At 53.2% G+C, this 16,129-nt stretch overlaps 1 long non-coding RNA gene across 2 annotated transcripts; it reads left to right on the plus strand.

Annotated features, from left to right (window-relative positions):
* Nucleotides 1–10,063: 10,063 nt before the first annotated feature.
* Nucleotides 10,064–14,930, plus strand: LOC121108696. 2 transcript variants are annotated; one of them, XR_006932566.1, is made up of 3 exons: nt 10,064–10,170; nt 12,202–12,283; nt 13,975–14,930. It is a non-coding gene; the product is annotated as an uncharacterized LOC121108696 (long non-coding RNA). The 2 variants fall into 2 exon arrangements; XR_005843363.2 differs by having other exon boundaries at nt 13,986–14,104.
* Nucleotides 14,931–16,129: the final 1,199 nt, after the last annotated feature.

Consider the following 16,129-nt stretch of genomic DNA (forward strand, 5'->3'; position numbering starts at 1 on the left):
CATACTGCATCCACTGAAATCTCATGTGGAAGAATGTGCACCTTCTCAGGGAACGCGTGAGTCGGAGTCATTCAAGAGAAATGCTGTGCAAACCCTTCCCTGACTCTGTATACCACCGCTCCCATTGCTGAGGGATCGAGTGCAGAGACGTTACGGGGTCAAGCTCGTTAGCTGCTGGGTAGAGAGAGCCCTTCCACAGGACAGCGTTCAATGACAGGAATCTCGTCCACGTTAGCTCAGAAGTCACCACAGTTCCACTATTGAACAGCTTCCAGGACAGTCCAAGCCTGAGCCCTCTTTGTCCTGCAGGCGCCATATGCACATACACCTGCATTCTCCAATTACTCTTTGTTTTCTCCTGTTGTTTGTGAAACAGACTGATCTTTTTTCAGATGAGTTCCGCAACCAGTCACCCAGCACTGCTCGACAACCAGCCTGTCTCCCACCCCACTCAGAAGGGAAAACCCACCACTGTCATGAGCAAAAGATAACATAACACTGTAATGGAGCTTTTCCACTTCTGTGCCTCGCTGCCTTCATCCTCTGTCTCCCTTTCCAATTCAACTGTAGGAACTTCCAAGACTCTTCTCTAGTCCAGCTTAAAGATACAGCCCCAGAAGCATTCGGAAGCCTCTGGGAGCTACCATACAAAAGTCCCCCAGGATTTTTTTCCTTTCAGACTGCAATCTAGCAAAGCTCTTTCTTTGCAATCCCTCATTTTTTTCAACCAAGCCTCAACTGCAACTCTGCCTTGCAGAAGATACAACTCCTGAAATACTTGGATAGGGAGCAACGACAAACACAAACAAACAATCATACCTGCTGTAAAAGCCAGCAAATGAGGTTGTTTTCAAGCTCTTAGCACCCCATTATCTACATACCTGGATATGTTTTTTTGTAGGACTACATCGCTCTCAATTACAGTCAGAAGTAACCAACAGGCATGGAGATAAAAGGGGAAAAAACAATTGGAAATAGAACAAACACATCTATTATAGGGCCCCAAATGCTTCCAGCAATGCTTCCCAGGCGTCTGGACTCCACGTGGGTGTTCATAAAGCAGGGAAGACCAAAGAAGCAGACATTCAGCATGGAAAGTCTCAGCCCCAAACAGTTCAATTTGGCCAAGCTAGATGCCACCGAGAGCAGGGTCTTAGAATGGGAAACACAAGGCAAGCTTAGTTACAGGCAGCACTACCAGCATCACTTATAATACATTTGTGATTAAATTTCAGCCTGACTTGGCCTGCTCTATCTATCTATCTATCTACTGTATAGAAGATTTCAAACTCCTTCCACGTCTCCCTTTCTACCGTGCTGGTAGGTCCGGGCTCTTTGGCAGACTTGATCAAAACTACAGACAGCTACTTACATCAGGCATCACAAAGAGAAGTCATTACTCAAAACAACCACCTCAGATGCATGACACACAGCAGGGAAGCCACAAGTTTTCACAGAGGGTCTCAGTACTCACGGAAGTTTCTGGCAAGTTCCAATTCTTTGCATATCTCAAGTAATGGTCCTGCTCTGTTGAAATTAGCAGGTCTGCTTGACGATACTGCCTGGCATTTTCATTCAGAATTAACTAAATGCAAAACATACCATTTGCTGTGCTGCTGTCCAGGGCTGCCATCGTCACCACACTGCTCTGCATTCCGCTGGCCCGGCTTCCTCCATAGGCTTCTGCTGCACACACACTGCATTCAGCTCCTCTTTGGATGCAGTCTATAAATTTAAACTTAGTGTCACACTGGACTGACAGTACTGGTACTGATCACATCTTTCAATCAGTTTTCCACACAGAGGGTGCTGATGCCTGGAACAGGTTGCCCAAGGAGGCTGCGGATTCCCCATCCCTGGAGGCACTCAAGGCCAGTCTGGATTTGGCTCTGGGCAGCCTGGGCTGGCGGTTGGTGACCCTGCACACAGCAGGGGGTTGAAACTCGATGATCATGCGGTCCTTTTTCAACCAAGTGCTACGCTGTGATTCAACATTTCACTGAGGACAAAGGGACGGGGGCATCAACCACATCTCGGGCAACCCTGTTTCCAGTGCCTCACCACCCCCACTGTAAAAGGACTTCTCCTTAAATCCAAGCGAAGTACAGAAGCATCAACCACTATCACATGTATTGAAAAAAACAACCTGAGCTTGCTCTTAGAGCTAGACACCACAAGGGTTTTAACGTGCTGTTTTTTCAGTGCTTTGGCTTTCAGCATGTGTAATGAAGGATTTCACGGTAGGGTCATTTTCTTTTTTTTTATGCTGCCAAGTTCTAAACTGTAAAACAGCACCCCAGTAAGTCAAACCCTAATTTGATGGAGTTACGAAAAACATTCACAAACCTAATAAAGCAGCTGGTGGAAGCAAATGAAACCAGTGCTCCAGAAGAGGACCTTGTCATGCACTCCTGGATCCAAGAGACCACGGACTGCATCAGAAGCAGCTTGACAGACAGAGAGGATGCTGCACTTACAAACCTAATTCAGACCTGGTGCCCTTGGCACAACCAACAACCCTTCCCTTCCTACAACCAGAGTATCAGACAGTCACAGTTTTGTTGCTCTCCTGACTGACTCAGTCTCACCTCCCTTTCCTGCTTCCGGAGTGAGGACTTCCACCTCTGGGCCCCCACACGGCTCAAGTCACCATTTGGATCCCCCACACTGTAATTACCACCTGTGTTTAGAGAAAACCTTACATTCACAAGCTCTTCAGCCCTGTTTGAATACTCAAATATTCAAATGCTCCAATTCAAGCTTATCCCCCATTCTGGGAACATAACCACAAATAAGGGAACAAATTACAAACTAATTAAGCTACTACAACATTCAGTAATTAGCTTACAATGAAAGAGATGAACATAGAAATTACTTCTCCAGGCTCTGAAGGAGAGTCCTCTGGGGAAATCAGCGTGTAACGTCAACCTCAACTCATCTCCAACTTACGCAGTGCCCTTTTTTCCATATAATTGTTGGTATTATGTCATGGAAGCACAACTGCACTTAAATGCTTATAAACTCAAAACTGACACTGCTTTGCATTGTAATAAAGGAACACTATGGTTTATTAACTGTATATTAAGTAATACCTAAATCTTCTCTGCCAATATACCTTTCCAAGCCAGTTTCCAGAAAGGATGGTTTATTACAAAAGGTTTGTAATAAGCGGATGGGCTAGCATTTAACCCCTGGTGTCTTTAAGCTCTCTGTCAGGTGTACATAGAATAAAGAACCTCCTCTCGCTCTGATAATGGGAACGAGACAGTGCCGTCTCTTTGAAGAAAAGCAGAGGTAGAGGGACAAGGGGACTCCTCCTTCCAAGACCCTTGGCTCTGGAAGAAAAGGTGGCTGCACTCCTTGGAGCCTTGGGATCCACGTACAGACTGGGAGAAGAACTCCTTGAGAGCAGCCCTGCTGAGAAGGACTTGGGAGTCCTGGTGGACCAAAAACTTTGCCTGAGCCAGCAGTGAGTACCTGCAGGCCGTTCTGGGTTGCATGAAATGAGGGGTGTCCAGCAGGGTGAGGGAAATAACTGTCCCTCTCTACTCTGCCCTTGCAAGGCCCCATTCAGTCTGGAGAAGAGAGGTTCTGGGGACACCTGATAGTGGCCTCCCAGTAATTAAAGGCCACTGACAATTAGTAATTGTAATTAACTTCCAAGCAGGAGGGAAATCAGCTATTTCCATGGGTAGATCACAACAGAACAAAGGGGAAGAGTTTTGAACAACGGGAGTGGAGATTTAGCTTAGCTATCAGAGAGAAAGTTTCCACTGAGAGGGTGTTGAGGTGCTGCAACAGGCTGCCCAGAGAGGCTGTGGATGCCCCATCCCTGGAGTGTGTTAAGGCCAGGTTGGATGGGGCCCGGGCAGCCTGGTCTAGCTCCTGATCGAGCGGTTGGCAACCCTCTCCACAGCAGGGGAAACTGGAACTCGATGATCTTTGAGGTCCCTTCCAACCCAGGCCATTCTACACGATCACACGATTCTGATTCTAAGGTTGTGTGTCTCCTGCTGTTGGGATGCTAACAAACAGAACTGATAGGTCCAGTGTACAAACTGGAAAGCTTTCCAGAGCATGCAGCCAGCAGGCGCCAAGTGAGAAGCATGACCGTATCCTGTCTTTCTGCTGGTACAGGTCATGGTCTTCAGGATGTCAACTGGCAGGAAGCTGTTCTAGGACAGCAATCATAGGAAAAAACAGGTTGGAAAAGGAAGTGATGAAGAGAATGTTCACAGATGTTCAGAGGATTTTTGCTCCATACAAAGGCTCCTCCAAAAGCAAGGCCTCCTACTTATTCCCAGGGAAACTACAAGAGATAGCAAGAGCAAAACAACAATATTTGATAGAGCAAATTCGCAGCTACCAAACGCTGTTTCTCAACACGGTCACCGCCTTTAGCTTTGCATTTTCACCCCGCTCGTAAAATCTGCACCAGCGGGGGTGACCCACTGTCACTGTCACTACTGATGGAACGCACCACTCACTGCCTCCCTGTGCTCACATCCGCTGTTTGATCTCCACCAATGTTCAGCAAGGGTCGGTGAATGTCACCGGGTGCCCTGTATTCCTTTGACTTCTGCGGTGTGCAGGTTTGATTGGGCAGGACCAGCTCGATCGGCAGATCCCCGAGCATTGACTGGCCAATTGGTGGCTTTTGCTACGTGTGCATCCAACGCCTGAATGTCTCAGCACCCATTGCTCTCGGTGCAGTTGTTAGCAGGCCATTGTATTGCTAGATTTTCACAGAGGCTGTGCATGAGAGGCGATGTGATATACCCACTCGATGCCATGCTCTTTGGCCCAGGTGGTGAGGAGATTGTTTTGGAAATGAGTCCCGTTGTCTGACTCAGTTCTTTCTGGGGTGCCGTGTTGCCACAGGACTTGCTTTGCAAGGTCCAAGATGGTATTTGAAGCGGTGGCATTTGGGAAGGGATTGTTTCCAGCCATGCGGTGGTTGCTTCCATCACTGAAGTTTGTGGGAGTTGGTGGGAGCTGGTGGGAGTTTTTAGGAGTGTGATACAGTCCACCTGCCAGGCCTCCCTATACTTGGACATGCAGAAATCAGACCCTATAGCCAGTAAGGTTTTAGAGCAGGTATGTGTTTATTAGTGACGCGCGTACACGCTGGTGCAAGGGGGATCATTCCACGTAACTTGCACACCGTCAGGAGAAATCGTGCTATAGATATAGGTCGAATAAATACATAATCAATAGTTGACAGGAATTCGGAGACATATTCATTACATTCCCGAGAGCCCATTAGCATGCAGTCCCTCCCCACCCTGCGCGTGCGTAGTAGGTCATGATAATGAAGGCTCGTAGTCTTCCTCGCGAAGGCTCGTAGTCTTCCTCGCTGCAAACTTCTGACCCTGAAGGGGGCATCCCTCGAACCGGTTTCAGCTTGCACTTCAGACATCTAATCACCTCCCTGCCAAATGTTTTTCGAGCGGTTCTCCGGTCCTTATCTTTATGGCCTTCACTCTCCTTGTTATTTCAGACCTAGCTCCTGTGAAAGTGCTTGGAATCCCTGTTTTCTAATATTCTCTACACAAACTATCTCTATCTGCCGCTTATGTCTACCTTGTGAAGCTGCTTTCTCTTTTCTGGCTGTGAAGCCCCTTTTCTATACTGCGGGGACCTGATTTTGCCCTTCACTTACAGTCCACCAGAAAGGTCAGCACCAGCCCCAGGACCCGAAAATACAGACACAGCCTGAGAGGCCAACACCACCGAGGGGCCTAAAGCCCCACAAAGAGAGGTCAGCACCGACCCCAGGGCCTAAAGCCACAGCCCGAGATGCCTAAACCAACCCTTGGGCCTGAAGCCACAGGCAGGCGGCCTGCCCTGGCACCACGGCCTAAAGGCTCATCCCCAGCCGCAGAGGCCGGCACCAGCTCTGGGCCTAAGGCCATAGCCAGAGCCAGACAGGCCGGCGCTACCCTACGGGCTTAAAGGCAGAGTCACGGCCCGAGAGGCCGGCACCAGCTCCACGACCGAAAGCCACAGACACATCCAGTGAGTCCAGCACCAGCCCTGGGGCCTAAAGCCTATGCCACATGGGGCGGCACCAGCCCGGGGCTTTAAGGCACAGCTCGACATACTGGCACTGGCACTGGCCATGGGGGCTACAGGACAGCCCAAAGGGCCAGCACCTGCCCTGGGACCTGAAGCCACTGCCAGAGAGGCCAGCACCAGCCCCAGGGCATGAAGCCCCTCTCATCAAGGCCAACATTGGCCCAAGGGCCTGAAGTCACAGCCCAAAAGGCTGGAAGCAGTCCTAGAATCATATCGAAGGATCATAGGATGGCCTGGGTTGAAAAGGACCACAATGATCATCCAGTTTCAGCCCCCTGCTGTGTGCAGGGTTGCCAACCGCCAGACCAGACCAGGCTGCCCAGAGCCACATCCAGCCTGGCCTTGAATGCCTCCAGGGATGGGGCATCCACAGCCTCCTTGGGCAACCTGGTCCAGTGCATCACCACCCGCTGGGTGAAAAACTTCCTCCTCATATCTAACCTACACCTCCCCTGTCTCAGTTTAAAACCATTCCCCCTTGTTCCATCACCATCCACCCTCCTAAACAGCCGTTCTTCCTCCTGTTTATACGCTCCCTTCAAGTACAGAAAGGACACCATGAGGTCTCCCCGGAGCCTTCTCCAAGCTGAACAAGCCCAGTTCCCTCAACCTTTCCACACAGGAGAGGTGCTCCAGCCCTCTGGCCATCTTAATGGCCCTCGTCTGGGCCCGTTCAAAGAGCTCTGCGTCTTTTTTCTACTGGGGGCCCCAGGCCTGGGCGCAGTGCTCCACATGGGCCCTCACAGGAAGAGCCGAGTAGAGGGGGACACTCCCCTCCCTCTCCCTCCTGGCCACCCCCAGGGACCTAAAGCCACAGCCCCAGCTAGAGAGGCCAGCACTGACCCCAGGGCCTGAAGCCACAGCCTGACAGGCTGGAATGAGTCCACGGAGTTCAAGCTGTGTCTAAAGACACAGCCCCACCATGAGTCCTTGCTGGTCTTTTCTGGACGCTGATGCATTCCTTTCAAAAAACGAGGTCCGACGTCCCACTCGTTTTTCGGGTTTGTTGCCCGTTTGTAAAATATTTTATGACGTATACATATCAATCTAAGTCTCATCCCACTCCGTGCGTTTTGAGGAGGTGAATCTTTCTCCATCTCCTGAGTCGCGCCTCCCCTGGTCAGCAAAGGGTCACTGCCGCAATGGAGTCATCCAAACTCAGAGGAATAGTACACATCCATTTATTGACAGCGTTCTTAACAACTGACAACAGCCCATTGGAGGTAACGTTGCCTAATGGGCTAATTACAATTCATAAGCCTTCGAGGTAACCAGCTGTAGGAAATGGCTGCTACGAAGACTCAAAGAATCCAAGAAGCCACGTCCTGGTGTCAGGTGCAGATCTTCAGTCTGATGGGTCGTCGGAGGTGGTGGTGTTCAGTTGATGACGACTCACGACGACAGTACAAACTTATTTGTAAGTCCAAAGTGGTGGCACTCAGCCGCCTGCCGGCACTGCCCCACAGCTGTGCCTGTGCGCCCCTGGGGGCAGGAGCACAGGAGAGGCCCCTTCCGTGGGGACAGAGCCCTCTCCCCGAGCCCCACCGGGCAGCCCCGAGCTGGGAGGGGGGACTGAGCAGGGCGGTCAGATGGGCAGCAGCCCATCACAGACCACACGCAGGCTCCTGCTCGCAAAGTACGCCAGGGAAGCGTACATTGCCTGGGGCAGCACTCGCAGCAGGAGCCGATACAACAGCTCCTGGTCATAGTGCTGGGCGTACAGCACTGCACAGCCCAGCACGGCAACAAGCAGCAGCTGGAGGCTGACAAAGATGAGGCACATCGTCCTGGGGGCAAAAAGAGGGCCAGGCCGGGAATGAGGCGTCCCGACCCCACGGCAGCAGAGCCCCACACAGCACCAAAGGGGCTTCCCGGGAGCCCTGCCGGCTGCAGTGGGGTCCAGGCCATCAGCCCACTGCCGGGAGCCCGGCTGCTGGCGGCTGGGCACAGGGCAATGAGGGGATACTCACTTCATCCAGAAGGCGAGCCCACGTCTCCTCGCCCGCTCATCCTTCTCCTGTAGGTGAAGATGGGGCAGGGGTGCTGGTCAGGCCCTGCTGCACAGCCGGGGCTCGTGCAGGACAGTGGCAGCCCTGCAGCGCAGCAGCACAGCCTGCAGCGCTGCAGGGAGCCCTGTCCCCAGGGGACACCCTTGTCGGATGGGGTGAGGGTGCAGCTGGGCTCTGCCCCTTACCAGCTCTGCCTCCACCACGCTCGGGCATGCACAGCCCCAGGCATGTGGGCTGCCTCCAGCTCCAGCTGATGCTGCTGCCTGTTAGGGAACAAGGCCTGCTTGGAGGGTGCCGGCCTCTGTCAGCACGCGGGCTCCCCAGCAGTGCGTGCCCACCCCCAGGCTGGGGTCGGGCTGCTCTGTCATACCATGCTGCCTGAACTGAAACCCGAGCCCCAAGCCCAGCAGCACTGCAGTCCCCGTTGCTGCCCCGGGTGCTGCAGAGGCCCAGTTCCCCACTCACCAGGCACCCTCCAGCTCCAGCTCCTCCCGCTCCTCTTGCAGGCAGCTGTCTTCCTGGCGCAGCACCTGGCGACAAAAGTGTGAGTGCCCAGTGCCCGCTGCAGTCGTCCCTCCAGGTCCCCACCTGGGCTGCATGAGCCCCGATCCCCTCGCCCCTCCACACTACCTCGATCTCCTTTCTCATCAGACCTGCAGCTGCTTGTTCCAGCTGGGCAATGAACTGCTTCTCCTGCAAAGACAAAGTGGGTACCATGTGGGGGCAGCTGCGCTGGGCCCCATGGACCCGAGGGACGGGGACCGAGGTCCTCCAGCAGAGCCAGAGCTGTGAGGACGCTGAGCTCTGAGGACGAGCCCCCGCTCCACCCTACCTGCTTCCAGATCCTCTTTCCTGGCAGCTGTTCTTTCTGCCCGTATTTGCTGGCATCCTGTAGGGAAAGGAGAAGAGGGAGCAGGCCATCAGGGCAGCAGACAGCTCTCATGGAGCTCCGTCTGACGGCAGCTCCATGCCGCCATCCCCTCCTGCCCCCTCCATCGTGTTAACCAGTGCCCACAGGGCTGGAGATGCAGACCTACACGAGGGGACATCTGCTCACCTTCATCAAGGATTCCCTGGCCTCAGTCTCGCGCTTCTCCATGGCCGCATGAGCCTGTGGGAGGGGAGAGGAGCTGTGTTGGCACCGAGGTGCTGCCGGCAGCTCTGCATCCCGCCGGAGGTGCCCGGCCCTCTGCTGCCATGCCATGGGCAGGGTGCCCTCCAGCCAGCAGCTCACCCCGCCGGCCCTTCTGTGTCTGTGCACCCAGAGCTCACCTGCAGCAGCTCCTCCACCAGCTTCACACGCCACAGCGCCCTTAATCTTCTGCTGACACACTGGACCCGCATTGCTGCACCACTCGCACAGCTCCTCGCAGAACCAGACCAGAACCACCCGCAGAATGAGGCAGGCAGGTTCAACGTTGACTCACTGCCCCTGCCCCACCCCAGGGCCTCTGTGAGGTCATCACATCATTGTGACATCACCCGCACAGGAGGGTCCTGGAAGATCATAGAACTGCAGGACGGCGTGGCTTGGGAGGTTCCTTAGTGATCACAGAACCATAGAATGGTTTGTGTTGCAAGAGTCCTGGAAGATGATAGAACCACAGGATGGTGTGGGTTGGAAGGGTCCTGGAAGATCATAGAATCACAGAATGGTTCTTTGAAACAGCTGTGAAGGATCCGTGAGCAAATCCGCCGTCAGTAGTTGGTGCCGCGGGAAGGCCTGAGGTCCGACCTTTCCTCCAACGGCTTCAGTGTAACTTTGGAAAGACAGTGCTCACACCTGGTTTGTTCTATCTGCCAGGACGTCACTCAGCTGCGTTGCGGACGGCGACGGCGCGCCCTCATTCATGGCACGGCGTACAGCCGTCCGCGTGACGACGGCGCACGCGTGGCTGTGTATCCATAACAACCGCGCTTCAGCGCGGCTGTTCTCTTTGGATTGCTGCTCATGGCGCGTCGTCCCACGCTGTGACGTCATCGCCTTGCGCCCGGGTGAGGCGGCGGCCTCGAGGTTGTCCTGCTGTGCTCCGCAGTGCTCCACGCCGCGGGGCGGCTCCGGGCGCCGCCTCAGCTTCTACAGGTGGGTGTTCGGGGTGGGGGGGGGGGATCGGTTCATGTGCCGGGGTTAAGAGGGTGGGGGGGCCGCGTGCCGCTCGCTCTGTGTTGGCCCCGTGGGGCCTTTGTGGTCCTCAGGGCCTCTGCCCGGGGGCAGGAGGTGCCCTGTGTCCCCCTCTCCCCCCGCCATGGGCCGCCCACAACGGCCCCCCAGGGCCTTTGTCTGTCCCCTAGGTTTACACCCAGTCCCCATCCTCTAGTTCCCTCATTCTGACCACTTGAGTCCTTTTTCCCCCCTTCCCCTCAGTGCCTTCCCTCCGTGTCCACCCATTTCCCATTCTGATCCCAAGGGTCCGTCCCCTCCCCTCCCCCCGTTCCCTCCCTAGTCCACTATTCTGATCTCTGGTGTCCCCTGTCCCCCGCCCCACCCCCCACTCCCCTCTATTTTACTCCACAGGGCCTCCTGTCCTCCCTTCCCCCCCACCTCCTGACCCCTTTTTTCTGACTCTCAAAGTCCCCTGTACCTCCCCCTCTCCCTCCCCCCCCCCACCCCGTGCCCTCCTCCCTGTCCCCTGGTATCCGTTCCCCCATTTTGACCCCCAGTCCCCTCCAGCCAGACCCCCTTTCTGTCCAATAGAATCCCCCCACAACCTCTGACTCTCCTGTCCCACCCCGCACTCCTCCCCCAGATGCTCTTTCTGCCTCTTAGAGACTCTGTTCACCCCTTTCCCACTTCAGACACTCTTTCAACACCTTAGAGACCCCATTCCTCCCTTCCCGCTCCAAAACCCCCCAAGATCTCCCCCAGACTCCCTTTCCACCCCATAGAAGCCCCCTCTACAACCCCCAGCTTCCCCCTGCCACCCCCTCTCCAACCCCAGGCCCCTTTCCCTCTGATAGAGACCCCACTCACCCTTTTTTCCCCAGACACAACCCCCCTGTCCGCTCCCAGACTCCCCTTTCTGCCCTACAGAAGCCCCATTGCCCCCCCCCCCCCCTCAACTCCCTAAGTCCCCTCCACAATGCTCCACACCACCCCCAGTCCCCCGTTGTACCCGCAGAAGCCTCTTTTCCCCTCTTTTCCACCCCACAACTCCCTCTCTTTGCCCCAGACCTCTTTTCCACCCCATAGAAGCCCCCCAGAACCCTCAGTTTCTCCCTTTCACGCCTCCCTCCACCTCCAGACCCCTTTCCACCCACAGAAGTCCCATTCACACCTTCCTCCTAGATTCCCTGCAACCCTCCTCTCCACCCCGACTTTCCTTCCACCCCATAGAAGCCCCACTAACCCTTTTCTTCCCCCCCACAACCCCCCTGTCCAGCACTGGAGTCATCCAGAAGGAACTAGAGGTGTTCCCAGAAGGGTCTTGGGGGTGCCAGGGTGTCCCCAAGTGGATCTAGAGGGTCAGTGGATTAATCCAGTAAGGGTCTGGAGATGTCCTGGAGGGGGTCCTTGGGGGTGTCCAGGGGGTCCTCCCCCTTTTGACTAGCAGACAGGTCCAGCACTGGAGTCATCCGGAAGGAACTAGAGGTGTCTCAGAAGGGTCTTGGGTGGCCAGGGTGTCCCCAAAGTGGATCTAGAGGGTCATTGGATTAATCCAGAGGGTCTGGAGTATGTCCTGGAGGGGTCTTGGGGTGTCCAGGGGGGTCTCCCCCTTTTGACTAGCAGAGGGTTAGGAGTTTCCAAAAGGAATGAATTCCTTAACTGAGGATCCTATAGAGAGGAGCAGAACAGTTAGATCAATTTGTGGAGCCTAATTTCCTCTCAGGGATGGCAATGATGTTTCTCATGGGTATGTTGTTTACTGGAGAAGAAGGAGTGCAATTAGGTGGGCAGCTGTGCAAGAGTGGGAAAGGAGTACAGAAGAAAGGTCGGGTCCTGTGGGGAGGTGGAGAGAAGGAAGGATCCTGAGGATAAACTGTCTTGGTTATTGTCACTGTCTTTGTGACTGTGAACTGTTTGTGGTGTGAAAGTATTATTAAGAAGCTGTTATGGGACAAGGGGTGTCTAAGAAGATACCAGAAATGACTCCCTGGGTTGTATTTTGGCTCACAGGAGAGACGTTGTGGGTGAGACAGAGGGAACATCAAATGAGAAACTGGGAAGAGATATGAAGTAGCGGGACCAGTTTTTCTAAGTGAGTATTCTAATCATGAGACCAAGTATTGGGTGTTTGTGGGAACTGGAGGGTGTTTGATTCGTGGGTTTTGAAGGGACCCCCATGAGCAGAACTTGGAATGAGAAAGGGAGCCAGGGCCGGAGACTGCTGCTGTAAACAGTGCTATTTGTGAAGGGGGGGTGGAGAGGACGGGGCACTGGAAATGAGAATAGCCTTCATCTGCAGAGATCTAGGAAACCCGAAATCCCAGTGCTAGATGATGCTGAAATATGATGTTAGTAGTTCATGTAACGATGAGAGTTTGGAAAGTGAAAAAGGTTTGGGAAAGACAAGGCTGAGGAAGGCAGAGATGAGCAAGGTGTAACAGGGATGTCAGGATTGAAGAGAGATGAGTGGTATGGAAGAACTGCCTGAGGAACAGAGATAGGGAGGAGATTGGGAAGAACAACAGCAGCTGCTACTGTTGCTGCAATAGAGCAGGGCCATAGGACCCAGAGGTCCCTTCAGGAAGAGGTGGGGGGAGGGGGGGGGCTGGAAGAGCCCAGGGAGGGCTCTGCCCCACAAACTGCAGGGAAATGGGACACTGGTGGAGAAATCCTATCAAGCTGAGTGAGAGGGAACCATCTCTGATCACAAAAGCTGGATGATGGGAACCTGGGAAGTTTACCGTAGCAGATCCACTGTTTAAACTACAGCTAGGGGAGAAGGATAAAGAGGTTTATTTTCTGGTGGGTACGGGTGCCTCTTACCACCCGGAGATGGTTTTTGTAACAGTAGTAGGAGCTACTGCCCAACAAGAAAAAGCTTACCTTTTGGGATCAATTAAATATAGGCTGAGAAAATAAGTAGGAATACATAAATCCTTGTACAATGCCAGGTTCTCCAAAACCGTTACCCTGGCAAGACTTATTAGAACAAATGGATGCAGAGATTAGATTCAATAAAACTGGAGCTAAGGGTCAAACAAGATTAACTGATGGCAAATTGTAAGTCTGGCTTTAATACAAACTGGGAAAAACCATGTTGTACCCCCAGAAGTTACAGAAATCTTAAATAAAGTATGCTTAGGAGTGTGGGTACCAGGGATGGCTGGTAGAGACAAACTGCAGCCCTAAGTTAAAAGCAAGAGCTAGTGCTAGCTCAGTCAGGGTAAAGCAGTGCCCTTTGAGGATATGCAACTGTAGAAGGATAAAAGAAAAACTAGGTAACTTTTGGATTTTGGATTACTAATTGAATGTGAATGCAAATACAGTACTCCAATCTTGCTGATGAAAAATTGGAGAGCAAGTGCTATAGTTTAGTACAAGATTTGAGGGCAAGGAATAGAATTGTTGAATGTATACAGTCTGTAGTGGCAAATCCATACACTTTATTAACTAAGTTAGGGAAGGAGTAGGTGGAGTTTACCTTCTGGATTTGAAGGATGCCTTTTCTGCCTGGTTTGGCCAAAGGAAGCCTAAGGTTATTTGCCTTTGAATAGGAGACCCCCAGAATGGGGAGAAAAGCGTCAGTTAACCTGGACAGTGTTACGCAGGGTTGTGAGAACAGCCCAATGATTTGTGAGAGCCAGTCGGCTTGTGAGCCCAAGACATGGGTTCCTCCATCCCAGGGTGGAACTTTACTGCAGCATGTGGGTGCCCAGTAAGCACAGAGGACTGTGTGCAGTGGACTGTGAGTTGATGCATTTCTTGGCTTAGATGGTTATCAAGTTTCTCAACAGAAAGCTCAACTGATCAAAGAGAAGGAAGGAAGCAATTTGCTGGGCTCCCAGGACACCAACGCAGAGCTACCTTCGAGCCGGCACTGTGTGACTGCATGGAGACTGTCTGTGCCAGTGGGGCCAGACCTAAAGAAGGAACTACCAGATGATGCTGAGGATTCCTGCATTCATCGACAGAAGCAGTTTAGTGAGACAAAGGAACCGTAAGGCAGGATATGCAGTAACTGCTACTGAGCAGGTAATCAGAGTACAACCGTTACCTGTAGGGACTTCCACTAAGAGGTCTAAAATAGCCTTAAACGTATGGACAGATGCTAAATATGCATTTGGGGTGGCACACACTTATGGTACCATCTGGAAAGAGCAAGGAGTGCTCACACACAGGGAAAACAAATTCAGCACGGTGTATATCTACCAAAGAGCGTGGCTGTTATACACTGTGATGGACATCAGAAAGGTGACACTGTCCAGGAAACTGGAAATATGATAGGGATCAGGTGGCAAAACAGGCAGTTGAAGGAAAAGAAATAGCAGAACTGGCTTTAATTCCAGATGGTAAACTTCAAATCTCTGAACCTGAGTCAGCCTGTGGAACATTTTAGAGGGGACGGGAATCTAATTCATGATTTAGAAGGGAAGAGAGCTAGCTGACAGATGGGTGCGTACCCAGATGGACGCGCTGTTGTGCCCTTTAGTACTTTATGGAAGTTGGTTCTAAGGGAACATATTGAAACATACTGAGGGGACAAACAGTAGAAAGTAATTGCGCAATCTAGTACCAGGAACAGGGTACAAGTGGGGCCTATTAGGAAAGGGAACCTTCCAGGGCAACAATGGCAAATTGTTTTTTGTTTGGAACTACCAGGAAACAAGGAGGGTTTTGTTATATGCTAGTTCAAACCAATACCTTTCCAGGGTGGCCAGAAGCATTCCCTCTGCAAAGCCCTTGCTCCTGACCCTCGTCCCTGCCCCCACCTGCCCTCACAGTACAGCCACCTTCTCTTGAGCAGGGTAAAGAGCAGTGAGAATTCATACTTGGTTATCCTGGCACAAAGTAGTTTGTGGGCCACAAAGAGAAATGCCTGCATTCCAGAAAACAGAGACAAAAAGAGACAGTCGGAGGAGCGCCTAATAAAGATGTGACGATGTTCTCATGCTGCGGCTGCTGTTGCTGGATACAAGCAACCACATGAGGTTGAGCACGCTCTCCTGTCTCTATCCAATCCAAGAAACACACAGAAGAGCTCAGTGCTCTCTTGCTTTCATTTCCTTCCATGACCAATTTTAAAATGCACGTTGTTCTAGGCCAGCACAAGCTCTAGGGCCTAAAGGCACAGCCTGAGTGGCCAGCACAGGCCCAGGGCCTAAAGCCACAAGAGGAGAGGCTGGCACCCGCCCCGGGGCCTAAAGCCTCAGCCACGGAGGCTTCCACTGGCCATGGGGCTTAAAGCCACAGCCAGAGAGGCCTGCAGTGGCCCTGAAGCCAAAAGACACCAGGCCGACAGTCCTATACCAGCCCAGGGCCTGAAGCCATAGGCAGGCAGGCCAGCACTGACCCAGGAGCCTAAAACCCCAGCCTGAGCCCTGAGAGGCCAGCACCAGCCCAAGGCCTAAAGCCAAAGCCACAGGCAGAGAGGCTGGCACCAGCACCAAGGCCTAAAGCCACAGCCACAGAGGCCACGAGCAGTCTTTGGGCCAAAAGCCACATCCTGAGAGGCCTACACCGGCCCAGGGCCATAAGGCCATAGGCAGACAGGCTAGCATTGGCCCGGAGGCCTAAAGCCGCAGCACCAGCACGAGAGGCCTGCACCAGTCCTAGGCTGAAAGCCACAACCACAGGCAGGGAAGCTGGCATCTGCCCTGAGGCTTAAAGCCACAGCGACAGGCAGAGAGGGCTGGCACCAGCAGCAAGGCCTAAAGCCACAGCCAGAGAGGCCAGCACCAGCCCTGGGGCATAAAAACACAGCCAGACAGACTGGCACCAGCCCTAGGGCATAAAGCCACAACCCGAGTGGCTGGCTGTGGCCCTGGGCCTTAAAGCCTCAGCCACAGCCCGAGAGGCCAGCACCAGCCCAAGGGCCTGAAGCCACATCCACAGCTAGACAGGCTGGCACCAGCTGTGGGGACTAAAGCCACAGCTTGAA

The sequence above is a fragment of the Gallus gallus genome (genome assembly GCF_016699485.2).
Source record: "Gallus gallus isolate bGalGal1 chromosome 32 unlocalized genomic scaffold, bGalGal1.mat.broiler.GRCg7b 32_unloc3, whole genome shotgun sequence".
NCBI classification, from domain to species: domain Eukaryota; kingdom Metazoa; phylum Chordata; class Aves; order Galliformes; family Phasianidae; genus Gallus; species Gallus gallus.